The following is an 11,253-nucleotide window of genomic DNA, read 5'->3' as shown; positions in this document are numbered from 1 at the left end:
TTGACGTGATAGCAAACAAGGGGAAGAAAGAACGTAACGAGTAAAGATTCCCAGGTCTTTTTTATTATCACTGTTGGAATATTTTTGTTGACAACTTGGTCAGGGCGGTTCACAATTTCTTTGTTGAAGGCGTTGTTAAGCCCTAAGTTTGAATTTCAGATGATGCAAAATATTATTCTTACAAAATCTTTATTCAAGATATAATTTTAAATATGCAATGTCCATTCACGATTTCAACATCCCTAAATAACTTTTTCACCTTCTAAGTAGGTGTTCGAACATAGAAGATTTTTTTCTTTAACAGTCATGTTATTTCAATTTTGGGAAGATTATTGAAACGTGTTTTGTTATACTTATTACAAATAATATTTAAAACAATGTTCATGCTTCAATTTACTTAATTAAATATAGCTTCAAAAGTGGAAAGTGAGATGAAAAAATAATTTCAAACTTGAAATATAACTTCAAGTTGGAAAGCTGTATTTGAAATTTTCATTATAATAGATCATTTTTTAAAAATAAAATAAAAAAATTATTCCAATCCAATGGGATGATATTAATGTGTTTCATGCATCATTCATCTCTATAAATTTACAAGTTTTGCTAAAAAAAAATATTTTTAGTAGCAACTTTATTTTTATTTTTTTGTCATATAGAAGTATGAATGGTAGCATTGTCATTTAGGTGCTATTATACATAATTGAGAGTTAATTTGAGACATTTAATCAATGATTCTGTTAGATCATTTTGAGTATGAACATGAGCAATCGGATGCTCAACTGTTATCCCAATTGATATACAATAATCATTAAAATCCTGGGATGTAAATTCACCAATATTATCAAGACGAATTTTCTTAATTGTATAATCTGAAATTTGTGATCTTAACTTTATTATCTGAGCAGGTAATCTTACAAACGTCACATTGCGAGTTGATAATAAGCACACATGTGACCATTTTATAGATGTATCTATTAAAACCATATAATATTTAAATGGTCCACATGATGGGTGAATAGGCCCACATATATCACCCTGTATACGTTCCAGAAATGTTGGGGATTCAATTCCCGCTTTGACTACTAACGATCTAGTAATCAATTTTCCTTGAGAACATGCAGCACAAAAGAATTCCTTGAATTGAAGAATTTTATGGTTTTTCAAAGAGAGTCTATGTGAAGCCTCAATTATTTTGTGCATCATATTAGAATCAGGATGGCCCAACTTTTCATGGAAAATAATAAAATCATTTGATTTAATAAATATTTTTTATATGGCATGTGTTTCAACCATGCTAATACTTGTGTTGTATAAGCCGGATGAAAGCGCGAGTAACTTTTCAAGTACAAACTTCTTACCCAACATTATTGTAGTAATATAAAGATATTCATTATTTTCATCACTTGTAGTCTCAATATGATAGTCATTTTGACGAATGTCTTTGAAACTTAAAAAGTTCTTACTACAATATAATGCTTCATTTATTGTCAAATATGTTTCTCAGATAAGTACTAAGTTAACTTTTTCGGAGCCTTCAATTAATTTTGTACTACCAGATATTGTATTAACATTAGCTTCTTTCACAATCAAATAAGAAAAATATTTCTTATCTCTTAAAATAGTGTGTTGTGGCACTATCTATAAGGCATATATCATCATAATTGATTTTGGATCCAACTGATGACTGGAGAATTTCCATATTCTTCATAAAAATAAAAGATATTATAAAAAAGTGAAAAACAAACAACATAAGAAACTTTAAGAAATTACACTAAAAATGTAAAAATTAGTAAAACATAATGCCTTATGAAAAGCATTTAAGAATAACTACATAGTAGTAAACATAATAGAAAACTAACAATTATTCTTTTTCACAATTTTATCCCCAATTAGATGATCAGTTCTTCAATCAATATTCTCAAGTCTTCATCTTTCAAATGAGTAATATTTGAGATGCCTTCAAAATCATCTTTATAAGCAAGATTTGCCTCAATATCATCATATTTATTTGGGGAGTTGCTTCATTATCATCATTCCAGAAGGTCAAGTGTGCCTCCACATTATTATATTTTCTTTTGAGAGAGGCTTGATAAATTTTCACAAAATGATCAGGCGTACGACATTCACGTGCCCAATGACCCTTCATACAACATCAGTGACAAATATTGTTTCTACCTCCAAAATGATTATTGTGAGAAACTTTGTTATTCTCGTGTTTATTTCCATCATAATGACGATAATTCTTTCGTCCTCTATCACGTCGTCCTTATCCACGTCCACGATCATGACCACGGTCACGGCTACGACAATTATTTTGTCTTGATTTAGACTGATTATGTGTTGCTACAACATTCGCTCCAGGAAATGGAGCAAAATCAATAGGACAAACTTCATGATTTTTTATCAATAAAATATTATTCTGCTCAACCACAAGTAGGCATGTAATTAATTTAGAATATTTCTTAAACCCCTTTTCATGAATAGTTGTTGTAACAACACATTTGAAGAGTGAAAAGTGGAGAAAATTTTCTCAAGTAAGTCATCATAGTATCTCCACATAATTTTAATATAGAACTTACTTTATGAACAACAGAATTATACTTAGCTACAGTTTTATAATCTTGAAATCGAAGGTGTATCCACTCATATCGAGCTTTTGGTAACACCATAAATTGTAGGTGGTCATATCGATCCTTCGGATTAATCCATAATTCAAGTGGATCTTTCACAGTTAAATATTCATTTTTTTAATCCTTCACGAAGATGATGATGGAGAAAAATCATGGCCTTCAATTTATCTTGACTTGATACTATTATTTTCTTGTTTAATAGTATCACCAAGACCTTTAGCGTCAAGGTGAATTTCAACATCAAGGATCCATAACAAATAAATTTTTCCAGTAATGTCAAGAGCCACAAACTCAAGTTTTGATACATTTGACATGATGAACACTCAAAAGGAGAAATAAGTTAGAAATAATAAATTTAACTAAAACTAAACTTCTGAAGTAGATACATATAAATAGATTCTTAAGGTATGCTCATATAAAAATAAGTTGGTCACTATCATTTTCAGCACATAGATGTGTGCATAAATATCATTAAAAGACCCCTTTCAAAGTGACATAAAGTATTGTTTACTAGTACGTGCTCATACTTATGAAACAAAATTTGAGAACACCAATTATTTTAGTAATTCATTGGTGTCATTGTTTAATTAATCGTAGATTCTTGAAAAATTCACATTATTAATTGTCATGTAAAAAAAGAATTGCTTATTAAAAAGTCACAAAGAAAAAAATATTAATTAAAGGTACATAAATCAGAAATATAGAAATACGTAAATAAAATCAGCAATAAAGAAATACATAAATAAAATTCTATTGCAAGGTACATAAAAAATAGATATAATAATAACATACATAAATGAAAATTTAAGTAGTATCATAAGATGTTCAAGAAATAAATTATGGGAAAAAAATTATTTTATACATTATTTAAATATAAGAATAGTTGGAGGAAAATTGGAGACATACTAAGACTAATATAACCCAGTAAATAATAATAGAGATAGATTATACCAAATAAAGAAGTTAATTAAACTAAAAAAAATTAATAAATAAAGAAGAACTGACATGTAACTAAAAATATATAAGGTATGTATTTATTATACCTTAGATATTTGGAGAAAATTAGATTTTTGTGTTGATAACGTGTTATAAAATAAAATATTAAAGTAAAAAGAAGAAAGGTAGAGACAAAAGCAGTAGAAGAAAGGAGTAGAGTAAATGTGAGCTTGTACATGATGGATATTATTGTTGATGGCTCTAGGCCTACATTGAGGATAAATGTCATTCTCAGGTCTCTGATTGAACCGACAAATTCATATAACGACAACGAATCGATTGAAAAAGAGAACTTGGGTGATCAATCAAAGGAGAGCTTTTATGATAAATCAAATGACATCTTGGGTGATTATTCAATGAATAGGTATGATCATTCTGTGGTTGTTGAAGAACAGCCAGTAGATGTGGAAGATTTCAAACATTTTAAAAAAGTGTAGAAAGAGCATGAATTTAGATCAAAACCCAACCATTCTTTCTTTGATGGAACTAATTTTTACATGCATCAAACATTCAGTATCAAGAGTGAGCTACAATTATTATTAGCTGAAGCAACGGCGAGAAAATCTTTTGATTTTGCTACAAGATTGTACTAAATACTTAAAGGTGAAATGTCTATCTCATATTTGTGCGTGGATGCTGCGGGCATAGAAATATGAGTGTTCAAAGAGATTTCATTTCTACAAGTATATTGACAATCACAGTTGCGGTGTTGAACATGTCATCAACAACCATAGAAAAATCTCAAAGAAAATCATTGAATGAAGTTGCGGTGTTGAACATTTCATCAACAACCATAGAAAAATCTTGACGAAAGTCTCGGTGAAAATCTTCGGATAAATTACCACTGTGGAGATTCCCTCTATCTATACTACAATGCGGCGAAGACATATTCTTTGGAAGAGTTCAACAATCATTTTGCAGAAGTCAAAGACAAATACCCCGAGGTACTCGTCGTCCTTAAGCATGAAGTTGATTTTGAAAAGGGGAGCAGAGCACATTTCCCAGGCAACATGTATGATGTGATGATCACAAATATTACCGAGTCACTCAACGCTATGTTGATAAACGAGAGAGAGTACCCCGTGACATTCATATTTAATTCGATTGCTAAGAGATTTGGAGAATTGTTTAGGGAGAGACATGCATATGTCCTTAAATCAAAGGGTTTAAAATGGTGCCGACTGGCAAAAGGATCGGAAGAAAAAAATGATCGAGGACGATTCCTTGTATGTGGAGAACATAATGGGGACGACAATCAATTCACCGTGCTCAGTGCAGGTTCTACTTCCACCGTGAACCTACTGAAAAAGTCATGTTCTTGTAGGGAATATGACTTGGTCCAGATAGTGTGCGCTCACGCAATGGCTGTTTTGAGATCTAAGCATGACGATGAGGATGGTATGAGCATTTATGAATATTCTTCGCCTTTATATAAAGTTGAAACATACATCCTTACATACTCTGAATCTATTAATGTTGTCCCTATCGAGTCGTAATGGTGTGTGCTAGAAGAATTGCTAAGTGTGAATATTCTTTCACTTTTTGTCGATACCAAGCTTGGAAGGAAGAAAAAAAACATGTTAAGGGTGTCAGTGAGAATTTCAAGAGCAAGAGGAGGAACAAATGTCCAATTTGCAAGAGATCCAGATACAAGAGAACCACATGCATGAATAACAATAAATCTTAGATAGATTTGACTAACTTTGTTTTTGTAATTAATCTACTGGAGATCTCAAGCTACTGTTTATTTTGGACCCTATCATTTTGGTTAATTTAATTCAATGATTATCGAATTTATTCATAATATAATATAGATCAATTAAAAAATGACATACATTTTGTACAACAACAACAACAACAATATACCCAGTGAAATCCCACTAGGTGGAGTCTGGGGAGGGTAGAGTGTACGCAGACCTTGCCACTACCTCGTGCGAGGTAGAGAGGCTGTTTCCGAAAGACCCTCAACTCAGGTACATCAAATCCAAGTAAAAGGCGAGGAAAACAGTGTATATACAAACTATCCAATACGAAAGATAGTATACAATCAACAAAGGAAGACAGTAACATCAATAAACAATGAGAGAAGTGAAACGCATTAAACAACATAAGGCTATCAATAACACAGACAAGAACTGCAAGTGCAAGACTAGGACTACTACACACGCTAACAACCCATACCCCTGCAAGGAGAGACAACACGCTAGCCCTACTAACCTTCAACCTTAATACGCGACCTCCACTCATTCCTATCTAGAGTCATGTCTTCAGTAATGTGAAGCTAAGCCAAGTCCTGTCTAATCACCTCTCCCCAATACTTCTTTAGCCTACCTCTACCCCTCCGCGTACCCTCTACAACCAGCCCTTCACACCTCCTCACTGGGGCATCTGCGCACCGTCTCTTCATATGACCAAACCATCTCAGTCTCGCTTCCCTCAGCTTGTCCACCACAGAGGCCACTCCCACCTTCTCCCGGATAACGTCATTCCTAATCTTATCACTCCTAGTGTGCCCACACATCCATCTCAACATCCTCATTTCCGCAACCTGCATTTTCTGAACATGTAAGTTCTTGACTGGCCAACACTCCGCTCCATACAACAAGGCCGGTCTAACTACCACTCTGTAGAACTTACCTTAAAGTCTAGGTGGAATTTTCTTATCACACAAGACTCCAAAGGCAAGCCTCTATTTCATCCAAGCAACCCCAATGCGATGTGTGACATCATCATCGATGTCGCCACTTCCTTGTATTACAGACCCAAGATACTTAAAACTTTCTTTCTTAGGAATGCTCTGTGTGGCAAGTCTCACTTCTACATTTGCCTCATCCAACGCATCACTGAATTTGCACCCCAAATATTCTGTTTTGGTCCTACTCAACTTAAACCCTTTGGACTCAAGCGTTTGTCTCCACACCTCCAACTTCGCAATAACTCTGTCCCGCGTCTCATCAATCAGTACTATGTCATCCGCAAATGACATACACCATGGGACCTCCTCCTGAATAGACCGCGTCAACTCATCCATCACCAAAGCAAATAGAAAAGGGCTAAGGACTGATCCTTGGTGCAACCCCATCTCAACTGGGAAATGTTCCGAGTCACCTCCAACCGTTCTAACCCGAGTCTTGGCTCCACCGTACATGTCCTTTATCGCCCTAATATAAATCATCGGGACACATTTAGCCTCCAAGCACCTCCAGAGGACATTCCTCGGTACTTTGTCATAGGCTTTTTCAAGGTCAATGAACACCATATGTAGGTCTCTCTTCCTTTCTCTATATTTTTCTACCAGTCTTCGCATAAGATGAATGGCTTCGGTCGTCGACCATCCCGGCATGAATCCAAACTGATTCTCAGAAATGGACACCCCTCTTCTCACCCTCATCTCCACCACTCTCTCCCAAATCTTCATAGTATGGCTTAGCAATTTGATACCCCTGTAGTTGTTACAGTTCTGGATATCACCCTTGTTTTTATACAACGGGACCATTGTACTCCACCTCCATTCATCAGGCATCTTTGCTATCTTAAAAATAACATTAAACAACCCAGTCAACCACTCTATACCTGCCTTGTCCGTGCTCTTCCAAAAATCCACCGAAATCTCATCGGGTCCGATCTCTCTTCCCCTGCTCATCCTACTAATAGCACGTATAACCTTCTCGCTTCTAAAACACCTGCAGTACCCAAAGTCCCGAAGTCTTTCCGAGTGTGCCAAATCACCCAACACAATGTCTCCGCCCCCTTCTTCATTTAGAAGTTTGTGAAAGTATCTTCGCCATCTCTTCTTAATGGAGGTCTTATCCACCAATACTTTGCCTTCCTCATCCTTGATACACTTTACTTGGTCCAAGTCGCGCGCCTTCCTCTCTCTTGCTTTTGCGAGCCTATACAATTTCTTATCCCCACCTTTGTCCCCCAGCTCGACATACAAGCGCTCGAAAGCTGCCGTCTTAGCCTTCGTAACTGCTAACTTAGCTTCTGTCTTCGTTGTCTTATAGACTTTCTTAAGCGACCGTTTCTCTTCCTCGTCTATGCACTCCACCAACTTTGTGTATGCAGCCTTCTTCGCTTCCACTTTGCCTTGGACTTCCCCATTCCACCACCAATCTCCTTTACGACCTCCAAATTTACCCCTTGATACCCCCAACACCTTTGAAGCAACTTCCCTAATTCAACTAGCTGCTTTATTCCACATGGTGTCCGCATCCCCGCTACCACTCCAAGCCCCCATCCCACTCAACTTCTCACCCATCTCCCGAGAAAGGTCAGGGGTCAAGCCACCCCATTTAATCCTCGGTCGATCAGATACAATCTTCTTCCTTTTATCCCTCTTAATTTCCAAGTCCATCACCAAAAGCTTGTGTTGGGTAGTAACACTTTCACTTGGGATAACCTTGCAGTCCTTAACGAGGCCTCTATCACCCTTCCTAAGGAGTAGGTAGTCTATCTGAGTCTTAGCTACCGAGCTACGAAAGGTAACCATGTGGTTCTCCTTTTTCGGAAAGCATGAGTTAGCAATCACCAACTCAAAAGCCTTAGCAAAATCCAGAAGCGCAGTTCCACCCCCATTTCTCTCCCCAAAACCAAAGCCTCCATGAACATCATCAAAGCCATTAAAAATTGCCCCGATATGGCCATTAAAATCTCCACCAATGACAATTTTCTCGGTTATCGGTATACCTCTAACTACCTCATCCAAATCGTCATAAAAAAGCTTTTTGGCCTCCTCGCCCAATCCCACTTGAGGTGCGTAAGCACTAATAACACTCAAAGTACATCCTCCAATGACTAGCTTAATCAATATCAACCTATCACTGATCCTCCTAACCTCCACCACTTGCTCCCTCAAATCCCCGTCTACTAAAATACCCACTCCATTTCTATCCCTAGAGCCTCCTGAGTACCACAACTTAAACCCGTCGACATCCCGAGCCTTGGAACCTACCCATCTAGTCTCTTGGACACAAGCTATATTAATCTTTCTCCTCTTGAGAATTTCACTAACTCTAAGGACTTCCCCGTTAGCGAACCTATGTTCCAAGATCCTACCCTCAATTTATGGGAACCCGTAATCCACTTACCACTATTCTCCCTCGTTCTCGGCCTTAACCGAAGACATGACTCAAAACCACCATCAGGTACCAAATCCACTTGAAAACTACTGAATCTAATGTAAAATCTACACAGGAATACACTTCAAACAGAAAAAAAAATAATCTGCAACAGGTGTATACTCTAAAAGACCAGATAGCAACAACTAAACTAAAAGACCAAGTATAGTGAATTCTCCAAAAGACACGATAGCACAACTATATTATAACTAATCTGAAATATATGAGATGGAGCCCTGATATGAGCTAAAATGCTAATCAGAACCAGCCACAAAAATTTAAACAATCCAAATAATCAGAAGTATTGCACAATGCACAATCAGGTACCTTAAAAATCTACTCCTATGCTCTTCAAATTATTGAAAGTAGGGTGTGATTACCTACCAAGCAAGACTAAATTACTTAACAAGAGGGTTTCAATGAAGAAAACAAGGTAGATAGAACCTGGTCGGTGGAGATGGAGGGCTTCGGTGGTCTTAGGGCTTTTTCCGGCCAGATCTGGTCGGTCTCACCTGTGAATGCCTTGCCTGCACCGGAGTTGGCTGTTCGCAGCAGCGAGCAGTTGGAGGTCCTATTTGTTGATTTCGTACTCACTGGAACAACGAAGAACAGAGAAAGAAGCTCGCCGGTCGAAGCTGGTCCTCGCGATGCTTCTGGCCGGTGCAGCCTTCGCTTACCGGCTCGAAGAACGTATCGGCGGCGGCGCCCGATTTCCAACTGGTTTTCGCGGCTGCTCGCTGACCGTCGTTGGTCGGCGCTTCGCCTGGTTCTTTGACGGAAGAAGAGAGCAAGATGAGAGTAGAGAATATCTCTCTTTTTCTATATTCAAACTATTTTTTCAACCATTACTCATGACATACATTTTGTACACTGTCTATTAATGTTTATTATTGAGTTCACTCGTTGTGTATTAAGGTGTGTATTATTAATATATGGAAATTTATGGTATTCGTAATGCAATGATTTTAATGTATGCATTAGAATGTAATTTTCCTCAAAACATTTATTTTTACATTTTTCCCAACTAAAATTGTGAATTTTGCTCATGCATGCTATTTTTAATGCCCAAAATCAAACAATGCATAATAAATAATCTATGTATAACTAATCAAACACAACTAATTCAAGCATTACTTAGATATACACTTTACCAAATGACACCTTAAAATATTATTGAAAAATCAGACTCTGACATTGAAAAAGTAGCAATTTGTACTTTGTTATTGTTGTAAAACTTGGATATTGACTATTGTCACCGTTGATCAAAATATATAGATAATTAAGACAATCGATACATTTTCATGTGCTTCGTTTATATTGTACCAACGACATCTACACTTTAACAGTAATAAGGTATGTACGGGTTGATATCATGATCCAAAAAATGATTCATACTGCACCTACTAGAATATGATGCTTATATATAAACTGTAGCTAGTATAATTTAAAAGGTAAAATAATTAATCAATAATAAATTATATTATTGAAATTTATTCAATTAAATAAGTTTAAACAAATCATGTAGGGTCCACATACATTATGGGTAATAATCAATGATGCATGAGAAAGACTTATAGTTATACAATCAACATCCTTAGAGTAATGTTGAGAAAACATACGTTAACAGTCTAATGTCTGCCATTTATATTTTTAGGTAAAACGGAAAAAAAAACTACACTAAGCCTATTTTAGTTACTTTCTAGAATTATGACTTATTTTGATGAATTTTATCTCTTTATGACTCAAATAGATTCCGGACTCTCTCTGGACATGGTAACATCAGTAAATCTAATTATTATTATTATTTTTAGCCAAATTAATAACCAATTTATTAAAATTTGTGTTATTTTATTTTAACACTTCATATTATTTTTATAAAGTTCACGACATTTAGTCCTATTTTGTTTGAATATTTCAATCACATCTCAAATGTATCACTTAAAGAGTTAAAAACAAAGTACTTCCATTAACTATTAAGTATTTTTGAGAAAATTTCAAGCTCGTGAAATAATTTTTTAATGTATTTTTTGTCAAAAAATGGACAATTGGTTTTTATATTTTTTTTAAAGTTCTTTTGGTATGTGCGCACTTTATTTATCAGACTCCGTTTATTTCTCCTTGTTTATCAATTTTATATCCTTGTTTATCAATTTTATACCCTTTATTTCATATTAGGTGAATTTATATGGCCATGTACATTTATTAAGAAAAACATTCAAATATATAATTTAAATCATATTTTTTACTATTATTTCTGTGGAATCATAAATATAATTTTTTAAGTAATGTAATTTATCATTTAAAAAATATAAAAAATCACTCTATATTTTAAAGGGAAAAGGGTCTGATATACCCCTCAACTTTGTCATTTAGAACTGATATACCCCTCGTTGTAAAAGTGGCTCATATATACCCCTATTGTTATACAAATGACTCACATATACCCTTTTCCTCTAACGGAAGTGAAAAAGTTAATTTTAGTTTAATTTTTATTATTATTTTTTTAA

Source organism: Solanum verrucosum, unplaced genomic scaffold (genome assembly GCF_900185275.1).
Source record: "Solanum verrucosum unplaced genomic scaffold, falcon-dt-bn FXZP01000012.1, whole genome shotgun sequence".
NCBI lineage: Eukaryota > Viridiplantae > Streptophyta > Magnoliopsida > Solanales > Solanaceae > Solanum > Solanum verrucosum.
This window is presented reverse-complemented; position numbering follows the sequence as displayed.